Here is a 26518-nt window from a genome sequence, read left to right on the forward strand (position 1 = left end):
TGACCTACTTTAAGGCTTTTACAGTTAGCCTTTTCGAAATTTCTTCCCCTATGTTATTACTAGACAGTACAATATTTTAGGCCATCTGCACCATCGATAGTATTTCCCATTTGTAAACATTCTGCACGAAACTTATTGTATACCTTGAGCCTGGCGCATGAAGGCCTTAGCTGCCTATGTGCCATAAAACACAACACAACACGGTAAATCAGAATCGAGAGCATTGCTATCGAAACCGAAACTGATACAGAGTTGAAGCACCGCCTGAAATTTGGGAGGATGAAATTAGCGGTCTGACCACGCGCTCGGGGAGCTGGCGACAGTGTAGTATTTTGGCCGCGGGGCCCTACGGCAGTGTTCGCTCTTTACGTATGTTTCTCTATGACATGGAGGAAGAGAGAGAGCGAAGGCGGCGCTTTTCCCGTTCCGGTCACTTTACGATCAGCTAGAGAGCCTACATGTCGCGTGCCTCCGTCTTTTAGGGTGGTGTCGCCTTTTGACCTTGTTTGTTCCGCCGTCCGCCGTTGACAAGTGGGCTTCATCGACTTACCACGCTCGAGCAGCCCCCTGGCTGCCAACAAGTTCGCTCCTGACAGGGAAGCGCATCATGCTCACATGGACTGACGGCCACCGGAACCAGCGGGCCGGCAATCACGGCGTGCGACACAAATAGGCTGCTTGAGATCGAAAACAACGAGCTGAAGTTATTGAGGACTGCCGCAGACTGCAGAACAAACAGCTGATCGTACTCGCACCCGTACACATCGTTGACGACAACGCTAGAGTATGCCTTCGGTGCAGTGTGCTGTGTAAGCTTCGAGAAATCATCAAAAGCATGCTATGAGCAATCGCAATCTAACGTCTTTCAGTTGACACCACATCGGAAGGAAAAACTGCCCATGCGTTGCTTATCAAACGACATGCCGTGCTCTCGGATTATCGCGTGTTTGTATATATTGCTAGTATATATATGACAGGAGACGATCGACCCTGCATGCTGATTGACTCTACACTGTGGTCGTTGCGATTTCCACGTTCGTGAATACCTGAGAACTGTAATCACAAAAGATTCGGGATACGTTCCGTTCAACTGTAGTCTGTCGGCCGGCAAGGAATGCACGCATAACCTCAATAAAAGCGATCAGCTGATGGAACGTTCATCTTGAACTAGCGACTGTGCTGTACAAATTTAGCTGCGCATCGTATCTGTAATGCTGCAGCTTTACCGCCGAGGACTGGCACTCGAATGAAAGGCTCTACAATCTGGCCTAGCGTGTCGGCGCCTCACGTACCGCGTGTGCATGCATGATGCTCCGCGCTATTAAATTCTTTTATCTCTTTAATGAGCCAAACGTAAGGAGACGCATTCGCGCGGTTCTTCTCAGATATTTCAAGCATTTGTGACGGAACGCCGGAGCATGATGATGTACGACAGTTGGCGACGACAGAATTAATCTGCTGTGACGTTCCTTGTGTGTGCTACGAGGGTCCGCGTTCGACGGCGCGGCGTAGACGGAGCCCCCAGTGGCGGCGAAAGCACTCAAGGGAAAACAATTCAGCTGGAAGAGAGGAGAACGGCGACAGCCGGTCTCGTTTTGGAAGCAGCCAGCAGACATGTTTCTACTGTATATGGCTGCAAGCAACTTGAGTGAGATTGCTTTCGGGCCTGCCGCCGTGGACCGCACGGAGACCACCCAGGTGACAGCGGCATCATCAATTACCGAGCCATACTCGTTGAGAGTGAACGACCAGAACGAAGGGGTTTAAGCACAACCGGACGCCCTTTCCATAGTGTCGGCACGAGCCGAACGCCGCCGCCGCCGCCGCCGCGGGGAGACGGGCGTTATCTTCCCCAATTGCCGTGGCCGTCCCGGGGACAAAGGGGCCTCGTTTCGGCGGGCCTGGCCCCGCGGCAAAACGGCGGGCATCATCAATCAACCCTTCCGAGCACATCCCAGGACAAGGGACCACTTTCCCGGCCTTTTAGTGACCTCGCGTTCCGGCCTTGAGTGGCGAGTGTCATGTGATGGAGAACGGAGGTCGGTGACCCGGGGGAACCGTCAACCAGCCAGAGCGCGCCTTACCACAGCCGACGCTACCTCGACGACAACCTTCTTTCCCTCGGACTCAACACGTGAGGGGGGCGAGACCATAAGTGCGGTGGTGTGTTTGTGCGCCCAAGTGAAAGCCCTAGCCACCCCCTCCGGCGTGGGCGTCCTCACCCTAGGGGGTGTGGGGATAAGAGGATATAAAAATCGACAAGGAGCACGGAAGCGAACGCTCAGGACGACATCGTTCGCCAACGGGGCCTTCAGCGCCGAAGCCCGACGGCGTGCAGCTTCTGCCAGCAACCGTTCGAGCTCAACTCCGGAGCCCCTCCATCGTCCCCATTAAGTCGTCGGCACGTAAGCTCGGACGCCCCAGCCTCTGAATCATAATCATGTATAATTATTGAATATATCTGTTTAAACTGAGCCATACGGTGTCTCTTTGCCTCTCCGTCCCGTGTGGACCTGCGCATTATGGGGGGTCATCACACTGCACTCGCCTAGATCGGCCTCCGTAAGTGACAACTGTGTGGCCACATGTATGCGCGCAGAGATACATCGCGCAGTGTGCTCGTGAAGGCTTTTAATGAAGGACATGTTTCAATCAGTCAAGTGTTTCTCAAACCATATCCGCCTTTCCATTGCACAGAACGCAATGAAGACCGTACGCTCTTGTATCGCGCTCAACTAACACTTCGCCAACCACGTTCAGCACATGCATATATGCGCGCGTCTAAGCGCGCACTGAGAGCTGGAATCTATGGTCGCTCTCGTGAAAGGCCTCGAAAGCCATCGCAATATCAGCCGGGCGCACGAAATTAGCAGCTGAAATATTTTGTGAATCAGGACTATATGCGATCGTAATATGAAGCGAGAATTTGTGCTTGCGAGGTGCTGATACGATCAAACTGCGATCGCACACACGTAGGCAAAACGAATAGAGAAACATCGAGAACTATCGGAAAAGGCGCCAATGCAGGCGACACAGACGATATGCAGCGTGGTCTAGTCGAAACACGCGCCTGCATCTCGCAAAACATCGCATGAAGCACCGCGGTACTTCTAGTCCATATAAAAATGGCCGCTCGCGCTTCCCGCTACCATACCACCTCTCCGTCGCCTGCTAGTTGCCCGAGCGCTGCCAGCACAAAATCGTCCTGGCGAGTCTGGCTGCCCGCTGGCTGCCCGAAACCGCCCAGTCAGAGAAAAACGAGCGCGTTCTAGGCAGCCACCGGAATTGCGCGGAGCAGCCCGACAAAATCGAGCGCCTGGCTGCGCGCTCTGGCAGCCCGCAGGCAGTCCGCGGTGTGCCAGAGGCGGATAATTGAAGAGGCCCAGTGTTGCCAGCAGACGTTGCCGTGCCATCTTGGTCCCCAGTCAGCATGCCGTCGCCGTGCGCTTAAGGCTGTCGTCTTGCTGCTGCTGAGTGACTGTGATTTTCGCTCTCGGCGGGAAGTTTTTAATGGCACCAAGCTAGCACTGTGAGCACGTTCAGAGTTGTGTGAGTACCGAAAATGCCCGGATGTTGCGTTCCGCAATGCACGAACCACTGCAGAAAGGGCACACGAATGTATCGTTTCCCGGCTAGCCCTAACCGAAGAAAGCGCTGGCTTGTGCAAGTGAAAAGGGACCGCTGGGAGCCCACTGCTGCTTCTCGTGTTTGCGCTGTCAGAATTATACCTCGCCTCACCATCTATTTGCGCGCGTACTTATTGCTATATTCTACATTTTTGATGTGCTCTATACGTGTGTGTTTCTTATGAGCGCGGACTGCCGTGCAGGCAACTACCAGCTGATAGCTGCCTTCGACGGCCGCCCGTAGTCGAGCTGTAATTCAGCGTGCGGGCAAGTGGAGGCTATGCGTTTTATTACCACGTATTAAGAAGGCATGAAATGTAAATGTTCATAATTAAGCCTGGTTGTAGAACATGTTCTAACTTGGCAGTCGCATTTCAATCTTGGAATGCCCTGCAATGCAGTGTTTTACGCATCGTACAGCTACGTTCGGCAATCGGCTTTGTACGTAGTGTGCTGCATATTGTATCTACGAAAAAATTAAATCCCTGTGTTGTTCGTGCTGAACTTCCGCACGGGGGTGGAATTTATGATTATAATTCTTTCTTATACCGTGTTTTTAAAAGTTATTGACGGGTCTGATTGCAAGAGATAAAAACCGATGTCGTGCACTGCGAAGCTGCGTATGAGAGCTGACTTGTCCATTCCAGCTTCCTGTCGCCAAGTTCCACATAAAAATTCCTGTAGTGCATCAGTTAGTAAGAAGTCGTGATCAATTTTTATATCAGTAATAGAAGCGAGAGATCTAACGTTCTCCCTCGGTAGCGAGCCGTCGTGCAGAGATCTGTACGGATTCTTTTTCTAGTCAACCGAACTTGTCAAACGTAGTTCAAACAAGCCTCGCCGTAAAGGCAGATTGTGGTGATTTAATGATAAGATCGCGTATGGTGATTTAGGCACCAACAACCAAGTGATCTGGATGAAATATTTTGCGTTCATTGAGCACTTAATTATATATGCATTCGCGTGGATTTCATGCCGATGTAGGGCGCGATTTCTTCCACATACTGTTTAAAACAAACTTGATATTTTTATGGTAATTCGTAATTTCGACGCGCGTATAAAATATAAGAATGGTTCAAGATATGCTTTCTGTCGGTAATTTGGTACATCACTCGGAAATGGAGACTGCATGGCCTAAATATTTAATTGCAAAAAATAGCAGCTAATAAATTTTCCATTAGGGTCCTCACAACATTAAGTTTCCAGTAACTGGAACAACTTATTGTATTTTCAAATAATTTTGTTAAAATTGCATTTTTTATTCTAAGCACATTATGAAAACATAAGTTTTGAACAGAACAGGCTAGATGGATTGAAAAACCTGAGGCCGGATGCTGTCCCAATTCTCTCTCCCGATCATGGGTAAGTACATATATAAAATCTATTTTGGAAGAGAAAAAAGTTCCACTTCGCTTCGACATTTATCTAATTTATGTTTGCAAAAAAAAAACATCTTAACTCATTAGCCCAATGCACGGAGGTATCCTGTTCTTATTTTATTTTTTTACTCGAAGCACTTGAAACGGTGCATAACATGGTTTGGGTGGTGGGTTTCGTTTAAGAAAAGCGTCAACATTTTTCTTTTAATTTTTTCTCCGAAAGCGAAAATGGGTATATGAGCTGTTTCCTAAATAAGAAATCATAGGCAAGCATTTCATTGTAGTGATGTTTGCGTCCTTAACTTTTTTCAGCCGCTCCAAAAGTCCCCAAAGAAGGGCAGTTGTGCCTTGACACCTGCAAATTCGTCTCGCACCAAACGTGTTTGCACACCTGGAGACATTCCACAACTGCCTCTACATCCTGGCGACGAAAATATTCCTGACCACAATGCACAGTCCAAGAGTCCTCTCGACAAGGCAACGAATAGTGCAGACAACACTGGCGAGTTGAGATCTTATCGTGCGTCAGCAGCCACCTCTCTACCAAATCTGCCTTCCATCAATGTATTAAGTGACTCAGACGACACTCCCGAGTCCAGCCGTGATGGTGTGTCAGCATCCATTCTGCCACATCTCCGTCCCGACATTGTAGCAAATTACGCAGACAGCACTGCTTCTCCATACGGTCAAAAAGCCACGCCAGCTGCCTGTATCTTTGCAGGCGGTGCAACCCCCACATTGGTATTGTTACGCCGACAAAATGCTGAGCTGCGAAAAAAAATATCGACCTAAACAGGAAGTGTAAAAATTGGTTATGACTGCATGAGCAAGCCAGGTCCAAAACACGGAGGCTTAATAAGAAAATCAAGTTAGCTCAGCAAGAACTAAATGCGTTAAAATCAACATTTCTTGCTGCAGATCAAAGGCTCTGGCAACAAAAACCAGGATTCGCAAGTGGTCGCTGAAGACTATACAAGCAGCTCTCCAAATTAAGCATGCATGCGGTACGACAGGCTACTAATTTGTCAGGTCTTTGTCATATCCGCTGCTTCAAACAGGACATTGATTCGAAGAATGCAGAACATTCGTTTCCTGCCTGGCATCCTCACGGAGGTGATGGAAGTTTTAAAACGCAAGGCGGAAACAATGGAAGACATTGCGAAAGACTGCGAGCGTTTCATGGATGAAATGGAGATCAGCCAGGGCTTCGAGCATGATCCCTCCCTCGATTGACTTTTTGGAGGTACGACTCTACCGGAATCATCTGCGAATGTCGCCAACCATGCCCTTGTGTTTATGATTGGGGGTTTAAACACAAGATGGAAGCAAGTCGTCGCTTACCACTTCACTGGCCGTTCAACTGACGGAAGGATTTTGAAGGAGCTAGTGTTTCATTTAATTGAGCTCTCTTTCGAGGTTTCTTTGAGTGTGCTTGTTGTGACAAGTGACATGGGAGGAGCGAACAGGCCAGTGTGGAGCCTGCTTGGACTTTCAAGCCACAGGCACTAGGAAACTGTCTGCTCTGCTGCACGCCCCCACTTGGATGGCAGGGAGCTATATTTCATGGCCAATCCTGCTCACATTTTCAAAAATATTCGTGGTTAGCTTCTTCGTGCAGGCAGCTTTACCCTGGCGGTAGAGACAGCAAAGGAGCATGGTATCCCAGGAACAACTGTTGGCATTGAGCATGTTAAGGCTGTTCTCCAATATGATAGCAACAAGGACCTCAAAATTGCTAATAAACTGTCGGACGTTCACGTCAGCAACGAACACTTCACAAAAAATGAAAATTAACGTCGCAGTGCAAATGTTCCGCGAAGCACCTCCTGCCATTCGGTATCTAATCAAGCAAAACGTCTTGAAACCGGAAGCAGAAGCAACTGCATGTTTTTTGACCTTATGACTAAGTGGTAGACTTTGATGTCATGACGACACCCCATCGTTGTTTTAAGCCATTTTGATGTCGCAAAGCACAAGGAAGCAGTTACAATCTTGGAGCTTGCATGTGCCACGTTCAGTCGAATGAACATGGGAGTGAGTGCACATTGGAAGCCATCTCAAGCCGGTCCCTTGGTGTCGACAACTGTCGTACTGCGCCTGTCGGAGGAGCTCCTGGCGAAGCGCGGATACTTGTACCCCCTCACTGCTAGGTTAGTCCGGGATTGCTTTGAAATATTTTCTCATTAGTGAAGCTCAAGAAACCTGTACCAAGTTCGTGCGATGTGAAATGCTCATTGAAGGCCATTTGTGTTAGCCAGTTTCTGCATACACCTAAGTCTTCTAGCTACAACATTGATGACAGTAGTCATTTGGCAGACCTCCTTGACCCAAGCCTGAAGAAGCTGGCAGAAGGCCCCAGCCAGCAGTCTGAAGGGTTGGAGAACCTGTTTGTGATCCGTCGCCTGACTGCGGAGTACGACATCATAGCTTATGTGTGTAGTTTTCTTCTCAAGTTCATTATGAATTCTATAGACAGCTGCAAGAGATGTGAAAAAGTATTGATTGACAATACTTTTGTCGAATACAGCAGCCTCATTCACCTGAAGGAATATGTCAAGAATTCTGGAAACCCCATTCAGCGAAGCCAGGTTGTAATGAGTATTTTGATAGATTGTGAAGAGAACTTAAAACTTTTGGATGAAGTCATGAAGCACAAGAAACAATTTTCTAGGATTTTGAACGCCCTGCAGAAGTCTGTAAAAATGCACCTAGGACGTTGCGACTTGCACAAGCCTAAGGTAGAGAAGATGCTTCTGGAAAAGTATGAAATAACAAAACTGAAGATTTACCTTCGACAGCAGCATGCACAACGGGTAAACGGGGCATCGAGCAAACCCTGTGCTGCCGCGAACTTGGAATAGCTCTGCAGTCAGTTTAGACTTCATAGTAGTGCTGCAGTTGTGACCAAATTTTTTTATGCGAAAACACCTGCAGGGCGTAAGTAGGAGAAGCTGTGTGTTGGCTCCGTGCGGACTGTGCGTTTATACGGACTCTACGCAACTTCAGTGCCGCACAATGATGATCAAGGGAGGTTTTTGCCTTTTCTGCGTAACATTACATAGATTTGTGTTCAAAATAGCTGTAAAATATTTTCCTGCTAAAGTTTTGCTGTTCATCATAGCCTGCAAAAGGTACCCAAAACCACGAAACGCTGGCATGCTTTCATTCAAATAATGCCTTTCGTTAACTTGGTTTATAGCTGTCATAGCTAAGTTTAGGTAGCTAACGACATGTTTTTGTTCCGTACATTATTTTACCATGTCATGTAATTTTCAGTGTTTTGCTTGGGGCAATTTTCTTACGTTAGTTGGTTTCTCCAATATTTCTTTTCGTGTGTGTGTCTATGCTCAAAGTACTACTGGTGCAGGTATTATCGCATTGATTGCATTTCCACTGTGATCAATGTAGCAAACTGTATTCTTCTCCAGCTGGTTTGTCGTAAAATGGTTATTTCTGCATTGCTCGCATCAGCGTTGTGCGCTTCTGTAGCTCATTTTTGCTTTAATTTGGCTTCTAGCCGCTGTGTTTTCAGGTGTTTTTTTTTCAGTACGTGCATTGAAAATGTCACAAATGATCACTGTTACTTTTATATGCCTTACCATGTTGGGCAAAGTGCTGTTTGAAATCTGATAGTACTGTTCATAATTCGGACATATGTTTTATGCTTGTTGGATTTCCCATGTACCCCTGCGATTCGTCAAGCGGGTTTTTGCATGCCAGGCAAGCAATGCAATAAAGTAACCTGTTGTGAATTGTGTGTCATCCCCACTAAAATGCATCTAAATAAAAGGGTGCTTGAGGCTATGCCGACTCGGCAGTTGAGTTCTATATGCGCTATTGTGCGTCGCGACAGCAACTTCGATAATATTTCTCAATAAATGCATAGTTACGTATTAAATCGATACATCAGGCACGTTTAGTTCGCCAGTTTCTGTGGGATGCTTCAGGAAATTGACTCGGAGGGTAGTGCAATGTGGTCTAGTTTGCATGCACCATTTTTTTTTATTTCGAGAATGGTAATGCTCCGGCGATATTCTCAATGTGTAAGTATTTTTTGCGAGGTATACCAAAGCAAAATCTCTCCTTAACGCCTTGCATCTGCATAGCACTGTATCTGAAGCACTGTTGCAGCTGCTAGAGCACGCGCGTCTCTCACTTCTTTGTCCTCAAGGAGCCGGCCGGGGACACCTGGCGGCAATATGTAAGGGAAGCAATGACCGATCAGCACCATTGTCATCTGCCTTATGGAGAGGCCGTACACGTATTCGAAGGAAAAGCGAAGAGGGAGGAAACCGAATGTATAATAACGAAACTTTCTCATGACCATGACCAGAAAAGACAGATGAGGACTTAACCGCCAGCCAGGAAGAGGTAGCTCATAGGTCTGAAAAATAAAACCCCTGAAAGAAACTTGTTGGCAAAGTGTGGACGACCGATTCATAGACTCTATCTAGGGAGGAAAAAAATTCTGTCTGCGCATTGGCTTGCTTTCATATCGCCCAGAGATGTTTTGAGGTCGTCCAAGAGATGTCATAAAAACTCAAGCAGCCCCTGTACTTTCTTACCACACAGTGCAATATTTGGAAATGCGTCGCAACGCAACGCCGCAACGAATACGTTGCGAAGTTGTTTCCCTAGTGTCACAAAGTCCTCCCAACACTTCCAAGCCTGCTGTTTCTTGTCATACTTTTTTTATCGGTAACAAAGAGGGCGACGTGATCAGTACAGGACAAATCATTAATTTCACACTGTACTAACAAGAGGCCACGATCAGCTGTGATTTTCTAGATGCTGAGCTATAGGGGCTCCAGATATATAAAACAAGTTTAAGGCGATTTCGAACACGCAATAAAAGGAAGATACGTTTGGTAAGCTCTTGGTTGTTAGGGAGAGTTATTGTTCCCACGAGGCTCTTGTTGGGTGGGGAAAGGGTGGTTGAGGGGGTGCCCGCGCATTGTCCATGTGCTAGGGAGTCGAAGCAAGGGAGAGAGGCCGGGCAAAAGATGGATGCCGGTGGAGTGACTGGCAGTCGTTTTTTGAGAAGACGAAAAGGTGTGTCTGTAGTTCCCTGTACAGGACAGCTTCCTCTCCTTGGATACTGTGCGGTAACATAAAAGGGCGCATGCGGCGGTTCTGACAGCGCCTGCGTATGTGCTCTGCGTACGAGAAATTCCAGACTAACAGCAGCCTGAGGAAAAACCAATCATCCGCGCGACGAGGTTTCCGAAACTGTGGAAAGTGAAAGGCTTTGTAGATGCAAAGACCGACACTTTTTCTTATGTCCATGAGATGGATGCTAGTGCATACAGAGCTGATTGAAATGAATTTTAAGTTCATTTGATTTTCTGCCTCTTGCGTTAAATTCTACACTTTTCTCCGCTGGTAGTAAATTAAAAGGGTACAGTGAAATCACCTAGCTTGAAGCAAACTTTTTATATGCTCTTGTAACACAATAAAGGCAGGCAGCATAAAAAGGTTGATTAAAAACCAATCCACTCTCCGAATTTTGTTTTGTCCTGAACCCGTTTGAGCCGTTTCGAACAGTTTCGAACCGAAACAAGTTGCTCTGGAGCCGAACACTACTGAATCCTAAAGGCGTGAACCCGAACAGAACGTGAAATAATTTCAGTTGGACACCGATATTAAGCTCTACATTAGTGTAAGTCACGAAGGAATAGTGGAGGTTGAGTATCACTAGAAAGTTATTTTTTGAAATATGTGCTGGCCAGGGTGAAAGAACCTTAGCGATCTAAGAAAATTTCTAATTTGTGAGTAAATAATTTGCTCCATAATTTTAGAACAGCCGCTGGTTAGTGATATGCGTCGGTACAAATTAAAACCTGGTTTAGGGACTGGAACCATTTACCAACTTTCCAATCATGAGGCGCGATGCGAGAAGTCGCTGACGGCTGGAAAATGTGACACAAAATAACGCTGGCCATTTCATTGGCGTTTTTTAATACATGAGCATTGATGCCATGGATGTCGTTAGATTACATAAATTTTTAAGATCGAATTACCTGTATGATTTTGTGGAAAAAGAATGATACGAATGAATGTACGACAGGTTATCGTGTGGTTCCCTTGTGAAAATGAAAAAAAAAAAGTTACGCTGAGTATCTACACTACCTCGACATTGGGTGACAGGCTTCCCTGTCTGGTCCGTTAATGATAATGATTCATCTCTCTCTTGGCAAAAAAAAAAACCAGCTTTTCGGAAACAGCTTGCTTTCTAGGTGCCGACCACTCGTACTCAATGGGGCCTCCAGGCGCAGCATCTGCTACACACACTAAGAAAAGCCAACCACCTTCTCGAACACTGAAAAACTCGAGCATGAAAATAGCTTTCTCCGCAAAGACAAATCTGTGCTCCAGAAAGAGGTTGATGATCTGAAGTCTCAGTTGCACGATGTGAATGTTCAGGCGCTCAAAGAGAAACTAAAACTAAAAGATCCTGTCTCCAAATTTCACGATTTTGCTTCAGATGAGAAACGACTCGTGTTTTATACGGGGTTTAACTAATTCGAAAAATTTGATGCGTTTGTTGACCGTGTTGAAGGCATGTACCAAGCACTGAAAACGGGTGCTGGCAGGCCACCAGCACAGACAATGAAAGAACAGCTCATTGCAGAGCTTTGCAGGCTCTGGGTTGGCTTACTAGAACAGGATTTGGCATATCGCCTGAAAGTGTCTGTTTCGACCGTGAATGCTATGTACACATTTTGGGTTAATTTTTTGATTGAAATGCTAATCCAGATACCAATGTGGCCATCACGTAACACAGTGTACCTGTTCATGCCAGACAATTTTAGAGAACTGTATCCATCTCCACGCATTGTACTGGACTGCACATAATTTTTATCGATAACCCGTCTGACTACAATACACAAAGCGACACTTTCAGCTCGTATAAAGGACATAACACCGCAAAAGGGCTCATTGGCATTACTCCAAACGGCTTCGTTTCTTTCGTGTCTAATCTTGCTCTTGGAAGACATTCTGATCGAGAAATAACAAGACACAGTGGCCAGTATGAGTTTCTTGAGGAAGAGGACAGTGTAATGGCGGATAGAGGATTCCTGATTGAAGATGACCTGCGTCAGCTTGGAGTCAAATTAAACATGCCACCCATGTTGAATGGCCGCATGTAGTTGTCACTGGCCGATGAGTTAGCAACACGGCAGACAGCCAGTCTGCGAATCCATATTGAGCGTGTCATCAGGGAAGTTAAAAACTTTGGAATACTACGTGCTGTATTTCCTAATGTTATCGCAGAGAAGCTGAACAAGATATGGAATATTTGTTGTTATCTCAATAATTTCATGCATGTGCCCATTCTTAACCGATGAGCGATGGTGGTGTTTTTAATGCTTTGTACGTTGTGCATGGTATACTGTAATGCAGTGGTGCTCAAACTTTTTAGACTTCTCAGTTGAAAAAAAAGACTAACTTTTTTGGGTAAAATGCAGTCGGCTTCTAGCATGTTTCATTTATGTTTTGGCCAGTTTCGGTCGCAGTGACTGTCTTGAAAAGATTTGGCTTATGGTGGTTTAACGTCCCAAACCGACTTCGGCTATGAGGGACGCCGTAGTGAAGGGCTCCGGTGATGTCGACCACCCTGGGTTCATTAACGTGCACTGACATCGCGCAGTACATGGGTCTCTAGAATTTTGCCTCCATCGAAATTCGACCGCTGCAGCCGAGACTTGAAAAAGTGCTGTCCGACATATGTAAAAGGGGTACGCAAGCTGCACAGCACCTGAACAAATACTTGAATTCAGTTATAACTGGCTGTATAGTGAGATAGCAGTAAGGAGCTACAGCATCAGTCTCAAAATAACTGGCTAAGGCTGATGAAGACATGCATGAACATAGGTGCTTGGGGATTCTAGGAAGTGTTCCAAGAAACCCGAGAGTTTCACAAAACGCAGTTTGAGAATCCCTGCTGCACTGCAAGGCATTGAACTTGCGTTAAAGTACACTACTTCATGTACAGCAGACTAGAGCAGCATTTCTTGCTCTGCTGAAGTCTGAAGTCACTGTGCGGGCTATATAGGGCCGCAATGCCTTATTTCTGCGCCGGTGTTAACAAATAATTTGAGCATAGAATGTGGCAATACTATATCTGAGTCATGACTTGAAACCAAATCACCAGTCTCATTGCTGAGCTACACAGACAAGATGGAAAGTTGGTGTTTGCAGCCATTGTCTTTTCTACCACAGATTGTTGTTCCTAACTTTTCTGAATGAAATCTGTAAAGTGAATTTCACTTTCTCATATTTACATGTTAGTGACGTGGTCCTATTTTTCAAAAAATTGTCATATGTGTATGTATTCTATATTTGTATATGTGTGTAATGTATATGTAAAAAATTTGTATGTGTATGCGAGCATTTCATGACAATGAAATTTGAGAGCTTTATTACCAACTATCATGTAATGTCTTGCGTGGAACCCTTGAGGAAGAACTTATATAAATCAATGTCATCGCACTCAATATCAGCTGCAATATTTGAGATGCGGCAGGTTTGAGCTTGGTCGTCAAAGCAGTGCGAGCCCATTGCTGCTCGGAACTTGTGCATTAACCCCTCAGAGCAGAGATCAAAGTATTCTGAATGTGCACTTGGGCGTCTCTATGACGGCACATTGATTTACTCTAAAGCATAAGCCTTCGTTGGTTGACTCCACGTATGTTACGAGTCGTATTGAGTGCAAGAGTACCTACACTACGGAGGACACACTTGTCACTTTGCAAGTTGTTGCTTTTGTTGCTTTCAACTTTCAATGCGGATTCCTTACAGAGACCAAAGTGAAGTCACTATCATCATCAGGTATAGAAAATGTTTAAGTATGTAGCTGCCCAGGTTCCTGACACTAAGAGTGCATTATGTATGTGTTCAATGACAGGGCAGCAAGACGTGTGGTGCTTGACATTTACTTTTTACACCCCGATTAGTTGCACACACGTTTAAAAAGGTGGTGGCAACACATGAACGTGGCCATAATGATATTACACAGAAAAACTTTCTTCATTTTTTTCATGGGAGACTAATACAATACAAGATAATTAAAAACCGAATATATGTAAGTATGAACACATGCCAAAGCTTGTTATGAGTCCGAGCATCTCTGTCCTGCAGACCAATGTAAATGAAATAAGCCATTGAAATTCGACACACAAGCACAGCGCTTTTGGTAGTTCTTGCAACATTCCAGAAGATGTGGCAGCATTTTGGAAATCCAAAGCGAGTTGTCAAAAGTGATCCTCTGAAAAGTGCAGTCTGTGCCATTATCAACCAAAAAATTACACCAGGAGAGTCCGATCAAAGCCATTTGCTGCTGGACCTGGCAAAAGTACCTGTGCGTTGGTTTAAAAACTCCGTTGTTCAGGTAGGATGCCGTATTCACAGCATTTTCTAATTCATCACCCCGTTCCTTGGCACCTGAGAGAGTCTTAGCTTCAAGGAGACCAAAATCTCCTCCCTCCTCTAGAACACGATCACGCGTTGCACTAAGAACAAGAACACCAGTGTTGACGCACAACCCACAACCGTAAATCCTAACTGGCACCTTTCTCTTCTCTATGTAAGGCTGCACGGCTGCATCTTCATTCCTTAAACAATCAGCCATTTATTTGGTCTGAATCCAGCTAGACCCGAACAGCCTCTTGAAAAAACTTCTCGTCAGCTTGCTTCTTCCGTGACACCACATCTCCGAAGTCTGAAGTAGTCAGGCGTTTAGATCTCTCGAAGCTCCATGTTGTAGAGCCGCTCTGCATCCTAGTCGCTTGCTCAAGGGACCATGAGTCTTCTAAAGTAAGCTCACAGGAACCGATGTTGTACCCAGCTGGCACATGCTCAACCCATAGGACTTGCACCAGTAACCTGACTGGCATCTGGCTAAGAGCCTCCTCGTGAACTGTGCTCTTCACTGGTACGGGCAGAAAGTGGTTGTCCTCCAGCGTCTTGCATAGCATGGCGTTTGGAATATTTTTCTCTGTCTGATGCATTATCTTACTATGGTCTTCTGTCACTCTCAGAGAAACCATGGTTTCTTGAGTCAGATGCCTGCCAGCTTTCATTACCATATGTTTCACAAAACGTAGTTGTGAGAACTCGCATGTGTGCACGTTGGCCTTCTTAGCCCCAGTACCCCATGCTCTGGGTTTTTTCTGTACGCGACTGCGTGTATCGCACGTAGGCTGCCCCAGAGAGCTTCAGGTGTAGTAGAAAGCGTGGTAATGCAACTACATGTTTACAGACACCTGCACCTCCAGCCCGGCAGTTGCAGGTTCCTTCATCCACAGTTCCATTTGACGAGAGCACAGCAGCAGTGTCATATAATTTTGCCAAAGAGAACAATGCCTCCACGGTTGCTTTAACAAAAGCGGACCTGTCAGCCTTCAAATAAGAACATTGTGAACCTTCTCTGATTTAAACATCCTGTATCCACTTACAGTATGCTTCTGAGCACCATGTGCATTCTGAGGTGCCAAGATTGTTTGCTATGAGATTCCATCTAGCACATCTTTTAACTGATTTGTCCATGGTCTTTTCGGTAGCCTTGCTTGAAGAGGAAGGGCATTATGAATGGCTCGTAGTGGTACCTGCAACATGCATATAAGCAAGTGTCAAAATGTTTTCATAGGCATTCCACGGTAAACAGACCATTGAAGCATACATAGCTCATCATGGGATCACCAATGCGATCTTGAAATAAAACAGTATTCATTCATTGTGTCTTGATCACTTGTGGCAAGCATGCTTGAAAACTAAAGCTGAACCCGTTTCGTTTACTACACGCGGCCGTAAAGAATGTTGTACGTGGACGGGCTCGGTAAACCAATAACTAACTTAAAACTCTGAGGCCGCCCTAGTACAAGGTACTGGCGCGTCCATGTTTTTTATGTTAGGAAAAACATCCACCCCAGTTTTTGTCGACCGCGTTCGCGTTACCTTTAGCCACCGAGGCACGTTAATATTTTGACTGCGTCTATCTGCACTCCACATTAGCAAGAAATGCACACCGCGACCGAGATCGTACGAGCTCTCAAACTCGTTGAATATGGCACAAACAGCAACTGCTATCTGCATCGCGATGCTATGCTCAGCTACACAGAATGTAAGTGCTAATACAAGAGCTTGTTGGTTCTGCTTCGTACTTGCTGCGCGCTATTCAGACGACACTATAGACAAGAAAATGCACTAGAACAAGTTAAGCGCCAACTCGACCACTTATTTTTTGCAAGATGTACATTATTGAACGTATGTTCCGTCCGTTTCTTTCGACGATATACTTGTTTCAGACGCGTCCGTAGATTAAATAGCACGCTGTAACCAAAAGACTGAATGGGCAGTGCTCGATAACGAGGTATTTTGCTGAAATACAGGTCACACATTCTCACAAGAGGGTGTCGCACTGATGCAATAAACATGAATGTACTGTGCGCTACGTACTACGCCGCGACAGCCGCACAAACTTGAAGGTTCGCGACGGGCGACCAGTAAATAAATGCACTGTTAGCGCGTGCTCACCAGCAAAACACGCCTGCTATCCGTAGGACTGCGCTCGTGCCTTCTGCAGGATAGCTATAAAACGCTTAAAACGTGCTGCTGTGCAACGCATGCTGCGAGAGCGAGACACTGGCACATGTGCGCGCTTCTCGTGCGCTCACGTGCGAAGATACTCGCTTCGCGCTCGTAGCGTCGGCTGCAGAACCGCAAAAAAGTTGTACGGCAATGTAAATAGCACTTGCGCGGCGCAAACGTGCAAGAAAAGTATTACTAGCACTCCAAAAAACTTTTTTTTTTTCACCTGCTGTTGCGTGGCGTCCATGTCGTACCACTGCAGCGGCGGATCCTGCCCGGCAACCTCGCTCACAATTCCCAGCCTACTTTGCGGCGGTCGCGTAGGGGGCGCTCGCAAATTTCCGAAATTGTCCATTCACGCACGGGTCTGTTCTTGCTCCTGCCTAAAATTCTCTTTACGTCAGGTTTGGCTCAAACTTTGCTTTGAAATCACAAGATCAGTAGTGGGTGGATAGACGCAAATTCTGATTATTTTTTATAGAACGCTTGTGCTCTCCTGCCTGATCATTCACATATCGGCCGGTTTGGCTGACGCATGCATTCCCACATGTTAAGGGGATTTCATAAATGACCCCGGTGGCCCACTCGGTGCCCGGCTTAACATGCTTCTTACAGCAGCCGTCGGTGTTTTTTTCTGTCATCGCACGTAATTCGCCCGTACATGTAAGGCAATTTCTGGGGGCAGGAGAAAACCATTCTGCTGTCGTTAGCGACCTTCAAATTATGCGCCGCCTTGTGAACCTTAAGTCCGACTACAAGGTCGGTGGCGATTTCCCCATCAAGATGGCTTTTCTGCTTACTCTCTAGTTCTTTCCTGTTGGTTGCGAAGAAAAAAAAACCAGTTTTAGTGAGTGCCCGTTCTGTCCTTGTTTTCTGTGTGCTGGTCCTTTTTTAACCATATGGAACTTTTCCTTTATTCCATATTGCGTTTGCTCTGTGACAACGCAACGTCATGTGACCGCTTAACTACGTTTATGAACGTCTGCTTTTTTGAACGATCAAGGAAACTGTGCAGCTTATTGCACGACTTTCTACATAAATTCGTGCCTTCACTGTGTTCTTCTCTATGTGGTTGTCTTTTTTTCGCTCCGAAGTTATGTTCATGCTTGTACATAACGTCTTGAAGCACTGGTGACATTGGTGTATATGCCATATTTTGCAGCATGATTCGCAAAATCCCGATTTTTAAATTTTTTGTGGAGCCTTCGAACAATTGTGTTCGCAATCAATTTCCCTACGTGAAATAAAATGGTGAACAGGGGGATTGTCGAATTCATAATTTATTTCATAAAAAATGTTCATTCTAAACTTAAATTCCATTTAAGAATCTTCTCGAAATCTGAAACTCCCTAGCAGGTCCACTAACCCGCCCCATGAGTTCCTTATTTTTACGCGACATGAGCTGTCACTAAAGGTTGCTTCAGAAGAACAGAAATCTTTGAGCGAAACAGCCAACTGCAACTGCGAACTCTCATTCTATCACGCATACCTCGGCGCGACACAACAGAAGTTTTATTAATCAAAGTCTTAATCACGATTGTCACACGCTGACATTGGGGATGTTTTATTCAGGCTTCGTTTCTTCTCCTCCTGCTGCTGCTTGTTCCTTTTCCTGGTCCTTTTGCTTTCCTTTTTTGTTTTCTTCAGTCTTGTCAGCTCCTGCCTGTGAACCTCCAGCTCCGTTCAATAGTCCTAGCAAGTCATTCCCAGCATTAGGCTGTAGCAGAGACTTGGCGGCATCGGTTAGCTGCTCGGGATTCACGAGTAACTTTTTGATTCCGGGTTGGCCCTCGGCGCGACACAGGACAGCTGCGCAGATGAACATAGGTGAACAGTTCATTAGCGATAATAAACCGAGCGCGAAATGACGCTTACCATTCTTGTCGCTCGTTGGACGGTAGGCATTTGTCCTTTCCTTTCAAAATCCAAAAGAATCCGAGGGAAACCGCGGACATAAAAAACTATCTTAATTTTTAAGATGGTAGAATGAAACGAAATTTGCTAACCAATGAAGCTGACACCGCTCTTTCCTTTGTCGGAAAACGCAGTACATATCGTTGGACAATTTAATTTTTTCCGTCGCACGTAGGCCTACATATAGTTGAATTCGACGAGAATAGTGGCGTCCGGTGGAAACCTGAGAACAAAGTTTTCTGCTATTCAAGGTTACGTTCGACCGCCAGTGAACATTTAGCTGATTTAACTCCCTCTCGCTTGATCGCCTCCTTAATACCCTTGCCTAGCGGCTCGATAAGAATGCACGAGAAAGGCACATTGTCAAAGGCTGTGAAAAATTCTGGGAAGTTTTGTCCGCGTAGGTTTTCTGGCATACTTTCGAAAGTCTGTAAAACTTATTGCACACTCTGCATTCAGAAATCGGCGTGGGAACGAGAAAACATACCTAATGAGGAATACGTAATTTGCGTTTCGCCTCCATCTAATCGCAAGAGCCCCCCTGTATGATGTGCTATCTAAGCTAGAAGTAAAGGCGAGAGGTGCAGTGGCGACTGCGGTCCGTAGCAGCGGACTGAGATCCATATCTCAATTAGTGAGATACGCGTAGAGCAAGTCTGCAGGGCCCCTGGTGGAGATTACATTTTTTCAGTTACCTTGGGAAATGCTCGATCATCAGTTCGTATCTCAATATACCCTAATTACATCACTAAGACACGCACAAAGATTTTCGCATTCGTGCGCGCCTGCGTAACCTACTTATACGACCACCTCCGCCAGCAACACCCGGACTCACGCATTGCGCAAGGAGATCGCACCTCCGCAGTAGGCGCGCGCTCATTATCGCGCCTCTGATCGGTGGTGGTGGTGGTGGTGGTGGTTGTTGCTATAAAGGGGGGGGGGGGGGATACTGGTCCCGCGACGATCATACGAGTGCACGTCGGCTGCGTGTGATGCGGCGGAAGGTGAGTGTGCCACGGACTTTCGGTCAGGGGCGCGTAGAGTGATTGCAGTGCAGTAGAGAGATTGGAGTACCTTTCCCACAGCCACGTAGCTACGGGCTCGTTGCTTATACAGGGCGTTGGGAATCATCCCGGACGATCACGACGCTCCTATGGCCACGCGGCAGCGCGAGCCCTTGACAGAACAATGGTGAGCCTCTGTGCATACATCGAGCGGGTGGGCTTGGCGTCCCTCTTGTTCATCGCTGAGTAGTGACGTGAACGCTCCATTTGTGCTGCTTTGAATGATATGCGGCCGGGCGCCCCACCCTGGCCGCTTGTGCAGAGTGCCGTACGCGTGGCTTTGTATGTACGACAGTGCTATTTTAGGTTTTGTAAACCCTGGAAATGGTCGCTCGCGAGCAGTGATGTCTCGGGAACTCCCTGGACACTTGCACGCGATCTGCGCAGCCTTGTTTACTCTTTGTTTTTGATTAATACAGTGCATAACTGTGTGCTTTCCTTTCTTGTTATCGTTGTTTTCCATATTTCTCGCGTTCCTCTCCCTGTGCCTTTTTATTCCACCGGCCACTGCTCGAGTGGTTGAGATATTAGATTCCGTCTTTGTGTTGTTTTGATAAACCGATCCTACTCCACTACGCTGCGTATTTTGTATTCCTTCTTTCGCCACATCCTTCATCCTTTCCCTCATGACGCGGTCCGGGTGTCCGCCGAGAACTGAGAGCATTACTGAGTCCTTTTCCTTTCCTGAAAACCAATTTACAATATTCAAGTCACATCGCCACAGCACTCATACTTCGGTTGCATCCTACGACGCATTGCATGGTTTCGCCGTTAAGCTTTCGCTCGATTCTGGAAATTCCTCGCGTCTTTTGTCACCCAGGTCAAATAGAAATTTGTAACAATGCGCCGATGCGCCGATATACTAAAATGCGCCGATGCCAAAAGATATAAAGCTATATTAACAGATAATGAATCAGTGATAATGAAAACTTTGGCGCATCAGAAGTTCCCCTAATTTTACAAAGGATAATAGGGCCGCCGAGGTGGCTGAGTGGCTATGGCACTGGGCTGCTGGCCCGAAAGACGCGGGTTCGACACCGGCCGTGGCGGTTGAATTTCGATGGAGGCGAAATTCTAGAGGTCTGTGTACTGTGCAATGTCAGTGCACGTCAATGAACCGCAGGGGGTGGATATTTTCAGAGCCCTTAACTACGGCGTCCCTCATAGCCTCAGTCGCCTTGGGACGTTAAACACCTATAAACTAAACAAAAGATAAGGAATAGGATGTCTCCTTACCGCACGTCAATGCTGCGACCAGAAAGAGAACAACGGAGATCTTCAACATCTTGTCCTGTTGGATGAAAAAATAGCTGGATTGGCGCTGACTCGCAACCATTTGTTTAAGCTATCCAAAACGGTTGCTGAGAACTGAGGGCATTGAGGCCACAGAGCACTTGCGCGCAGGGGCATGGGTGTGATCCCGGTCGCGGCGACCGCATATCAATGGAGACGAAATGCGACTGCACCCATGGGTCAACGTCTGGGTGCATGTTGAGAAGCGGCATTTGGTTGAAATATTTCGAAGCCTTTCCTTACGGCTGATGATGATGTTGATGTTTACTGCGAGGTGTGCATAGCCTTTAATATTTGGCAGCTTTATATAGTGTTGACTGCCGATTTCTGTGCCTTGTCTGTAATCTTTCCCTTGCACATAAAAATTTATTATTGTTTACTTTTGTGTGCTAAAATACGATCGAAAACGCTATGTAAAACATGCACATCAACATTGGCGATTTTTTCTAATATTGTAGCGGCGTTGCTCTCTTCCTTAACTGCATGCGATTGGCAAAACAAATTCCTCTGACCGGTCTTAGTAAATAGAAGTACCCGTCCTACAGTAGCGCGGAATGCGTTAATTGTTTTTATGTGCAGAACGCAAGAAAGAAAGCTGCACTGAAGGGGTCCTGGAGAATTTTAATGATCTGCGAGTCTTAAAGTTACCCGAAGCCTCCACACAGCAGTGTGTTTCTCATTTTGCCGCTATCGTAATGCGGTCGGCACCGAGCTCGCGACCTCTTTGCCAGAAGCCGAACGCCACTGGCATTAAACCCTTGTGTAAGATACAAGTCTCATTCCGGTTTTAAAGCACAAAAATATTCTTAATGCTAGTGTGCACTTCATGTGCCACCAGGAGTATGGTAACTTTGGCGGTTGGTAAGAGAAACCGATGTCAACCTATTCCTTATTTTCTACAAAACGTTGTCACACTCTTGCTTGAGTTTTCCATTCTGGTGCAACCAATAAATTACAGTTTTAGTAGAGTAACTCGATTATCTGCCCCGGCAACTTTTTGAAAAGTTCTTCTTCAAGCCGCTGGGTTCTTCGCACTAAAATTTTGCAGTGCTATCGCTTATTGAGGCCTACATCTCTAGTACCAATTTGGCGTGGTCATTAGTTGCCTTATTGTAATGCTAGTAAAACTATAACTATCTTCGACTGTGTCTGTACAAACAGGATATTCGGGCTTCCAGCAGCCTAGGGTCAGCTTTTCCTAGTAAAGAACAGAACCGAGGACAAATTGCAAGTTCGCAAATTCAATTCTCCTCGGAGACAGCGACAGCAATCTTTTACATTTGCACTCCAATCAAGTGCCAGTATTGATCCTAAATTAATTACCGTACCAGGTGGGCCAAATAACGCAATTTTCTGATAACATTAAGTGAGACCATGTCAGTGGGACGAGAAAATCAACTCTAGCAATTCTTCAGCTAGATACAGAGATTACTTGCCGCCTTTGATTGGGAGGTCTGCAAAGCTAAGGTGCTAAGTATGCTACAGCAGTTTGCAGGAAAAAAAGATTGGACACAGCAACTGAGCATATCTGGGTAAAAATAAGATCGGAGGGGCAAAAGAGAAAATACGAACCTTTGTAATTCAGGAGAACGCTTTCAGCGGCTTTGGATGTATTATCGTTGCTTCCGAAAAATGTTGGCAGAGCCCCGCTTCGCTCGCATATATATCAAGTTCAGAGTCGCAAGGCGTGACGTCAGGCACATTGCGTAATGTCAATTGTAGTTTCAGTACCAACTGAGGCGCTCTTATCGACGCCTCCACGGTCTCTATTGCGTTACTGCGGTGAGAGCCACAGCCTCTGTGTCCAGCCAGGGCCGCCATTGCGTGTCGTAATGAGCAACTGCAGGACGCAGGCATACTGCTGTAGCGCACTGGCAGCGTCGCCAATGCTGCCATAAACGTTCGCGTGACAGCGCTATCTCGCCTTATAAAAGTGGCGAACAGCCCGCTAGGCGGTGCGATAGCCCGTAGGCTCCGTCGCTTCACAGAAAGAATGGCGTGAAGCGGCACGGATGTGGTCGTCCGAATATTTTTCACTCAAGGCAGCCGCGGCTTCGGAGCTGCGGTTATTGCCTCTGTCAGGCACTGTTATGCAGTAATGGATTTAGTCTTTATCGCCAACTCAGACTGTACTCCTATAAGTTTTGGGATCACGTCGTGGCTACAACCTTTATGTCAAACCTCCGTTCTGCGGTGTTCTAAGCTCGTAATAAGAATTTAAGTAACAAATTAATTTTCTTCACTTTTTTGCCGTTTTTCGTCGTTATATATATATATATATATATATATATATATATATATATATATATATATATATATATATATATATATATATATATATATATACAGTATAGAAAGATAAACGTATTTGGTTGCTAGAGGCAAAAATTCAAAGTTGAAAACGCTTCATTTAGCCATAGATTTATTTTGAGTCGACGTTTCGGACAGAGCCTGTCCTTTCTCAAGACTGAGGTTACAGGGGACTTCTTCCTCTTCTTAAGGAGTTGGCACTGGCACACATGTACGACACATTAACAAAAGAAACGAATGGAGGCAAAGAATACTAGAAAAGATACAGACAGAAAGGGAAAAAAAGGGGGAACAAATAAAAAATTAAAATTGTGGATAAACGAATTAGGCATGAACTACATATTCATAGCCTAAAGGCCTATCTTGAATCAAAAATCGTACCAAAAGGTTTACAAGTGTCGCTAACACCATCAATGGGTGACCTGTGTGAAGAGGAGAAGGCTAATTGGAATCGTATACTACAATCTGCCTCTTTAAATTTGCTTGTAGTTACCATTGGCCACTTTGAGAAGGCGTTGGTGGCTCTGAGAATGGAAGAGAGTCGTGCTCATCAACAAATTACCCTTACCGCGCTGGAGGCCACAGAGCTTATGTTGTTTGAGGAAAAGAGAGCGACTGAGGTACGCAAGACCAAACACAAAAAATTTATTCGAGACGGGGTTCCAGAACACGTGTGGTCAAAATCATTAACAAGCGAAAAAGAATCAAGAACGGAGGCAGCTACAAATATTAACCCCACTATTATAATAAACTCCAACAACAAATCCAGTAGACCGACACAAACATCAACAGTTCAAGAAACACGCGTAGAACGATCTGAAATGAGAGCATCTACTAATAATAATCCTGCGGTTCCATGCGCCGACTTTGCTTTCCAGCACAATATTATTAATCTATCAACCAGGGCCTTAACGACAGAGGAAATATCCATCCTTTCTCGAGGCCTTACATTCTGCCCTACCACCGGTAAATACAGCGAATTCTCGGTGTTAAAAGATTTGGACAACTTTGCACGAATGTTGCGACTCCGGGAATACTTCTTCGATCGGGCGCGGGTTACCGCGGATAGCAGAGAACTCGTCGTTACTAACCACCACTGGACTCCTAGTATAGGAAGGGACAAACACTTGGACATGTACATTAACGCCGACCAGAAAGACATTATTTACGCCTACAAGAACCACACTCCAGGGAGGCAGAACTTGTCTAAAAACGAACGGGAAGCATTGAAGGCTCTGAGCAGAAGGACAGATATAATCATAAAGCCAGCGGATAAGGGAGGTGGTATAGTTGTCATGGACAGCGAAAAATACATTGAAGAAGGCTTGAGACAACTCTTTAACATTAGTTTCTATCAACGTCTTGAAGCAGACCCAACTGCGCAATACCAACATTTTGTAGCGGAGACCCTGGGTCAACTTGCGAAGAATGGGGACATATCCCTACGGTTATCTAAAGCCCTCACCGCACCACACCCGTCGCCGGGCCGATTCTACATGTTACCGAAAATCCACAAAAAGAATAATCCTGGCCGCCCTATAGTATCTGGCATCGGCACGATTACAGAACCAATTTCCAGTTACATTGACACACTAATTAGACATATTCCAACAACACACGCATCATACATACGCGACACAAACCATTTCCTTCGCGCAATAGCAGGTCTCAAACTCCCGGAAGGAGCCTTCCTGGCAACACTAGATGTAGTCTCTCTCTACACAAACATTCCTCATTCCGATGGCATTAAATCTCTGATCGAAGCATATGAACAAAACAGAAAGGAGGAAACCCCTACCCCACGTGTTTTAGAAATACTGGCAAAAATCGTACTCGAATATAACAACTTCGAATTTAACAATGAACACTATTTGCAAATTAATGGCACAGCCATGGGTACAAGGATGGCACCAACCTACGCCAATATCTTCATGCATAGTATTGAATCCAAATTTCTGAAAGATTGCCCCATTAAGCCCACCCTATACAAACGCTACTTGGATGACATCTTTTTAATATGGACTGACACAGAGCAAGAACTCATACGTTTTATTGAAAACGTCAACCTCGTCCACACCAACATATCTTTCACTTACACGTACTCCAACACCAAAATTAACTTTCTAGATGTTGAGATTTCGGTAAACAAAGGCTCACTTACCACCGGTGTATATAGAAAACCGACGGACCGCCAACAATACCTACACTTCCAAAGCTGCCATCCTCGTCACTCTAAAACAAGCATCCCATACTCTCAGGCACATCGATTTAAAAGAATATGTTCCCAAGACGAGGACTTCGTAAAAAATTGCAAACGCATGCGAGAAGTCCTCATTAAGCAACGATACCCCCTCGCCATTGTCGACGATGCCATTGAAAAGGCATCTAAACTCAACCGAGAGCAAATACTGGAGGGATGTCGCTACAACGACGAAACAGACCACCGGGCAAATCTCGTACTTACCTTCACCAGTAACCCGCCTGACGTAAACAAAATACTCAGAAAACATTTCAACATCCTCGAACAAAGCGAGCGCCTCACCAAAATTTTCACTGCTCCCCCTCACGTGATCTACAGACGACCAAAAAACATTAAAAATATTCTTGTATACTCAAAAACAAATAACCAGCCGGTTTTGGGGTGCCGGCCCTGTGGAAAAAGTAGATGCCAGGTCTGCAAACACATACAAACATCAAGCTGTGCAGTAAGCACAGCTTCAGGCTTCAAATGGGAAATTAATGGCAACTTTGATTGTGATTCCTGCAACGTAATATACCTCCTAGAATGCAGTGTGTGCAGTATGCAGTACATTGGACAGACCGTCAACCCTCTACGAATTTGCTTTAATAACCACCGCGCGCATATCTTATCCCTACCCAACCTTCCCTTGTCAAAACACATTAATGAGCGAAACCACCCATTTGATGCAATTAAGTTAACAGTCCTACAGGGTGGGTTCCACAACACCCGGGAAAGAGAACAACGCGAGTCGTACTTCATTTACAAATTTGAAACAATTCCTCACGGCATTAATGAAAGTCCAGGTGTATTGTCCTCCATCCGCCCCTTGCAGGGCCGTTGCTGACATTACGAGAGCCAGCTTGACATACCTCGGTCGTGTCTTGCCAGCGACATCTTTTTCAAGCTCACACAAATTTCTTCATTCCCTACCCCATCCTGCCCCTATCTTCCCAGTTCGATTACCTTGACGACGGGGTGCAATTGAAGAACCCTTGCCTAAGTGCTCACGCCATTCACATTTACCTCCCACACCACACTTGGCCGAACTCGGATGTTTTTCCACTTTTTTTTCTTTTGTGGGTGTTTTCAGGCACAGTGCAC

General features: G+C 45.8%; 1 long non-coding RNA gene and 1 pseudogene across 1 annotated transcript; one reads left to right on the forward strand and one right to left on the reverse strand.

Annotated features, from left to right (window-relative positions):
• The first annotated feature begins 6788 nt into the window (after nt 1-6788).
• LOC144123859 (uncharacterized) lies at nt 6789-7883 on the forward strand (annotated as a pseudogene).
• Nucleotides 7884-18125: 10242 nt separating this feature from the next.
• Nucleotides 18126-22524, reverse strand: LOC144123111 (uncharacterized). Its single transcript, XR_013313008.1, has 3 exons — nt 22438-22524; nt 20809-20863; nt 18126-18403 (listed from the first exon to the last, which is right to left on the reverse strand). It is a non-coding gene; the product is annotated as an uncharacterized LOC144123111 (long non-coding RNA).
• Between the last annotated feature and the right edge of the window lie 3994 nt (nt 22525-26518).

This window comes from Amblyomma americanum, chromosome 3 (assembly GCF_052857255.1).
Source record: "Amblyomma americanum isolate KBUSLIRL-KWMA chromosome 3, ASM5285725v1, whole genome shotgun sequence".
NCBI classification, from domain to species: domain Eukaryota; kingdom Metazoa; phylum Arthropoda; class Arachnida; order Ixodida; family Ixodidae; genus Amblyomma; species Amblyomma americanum.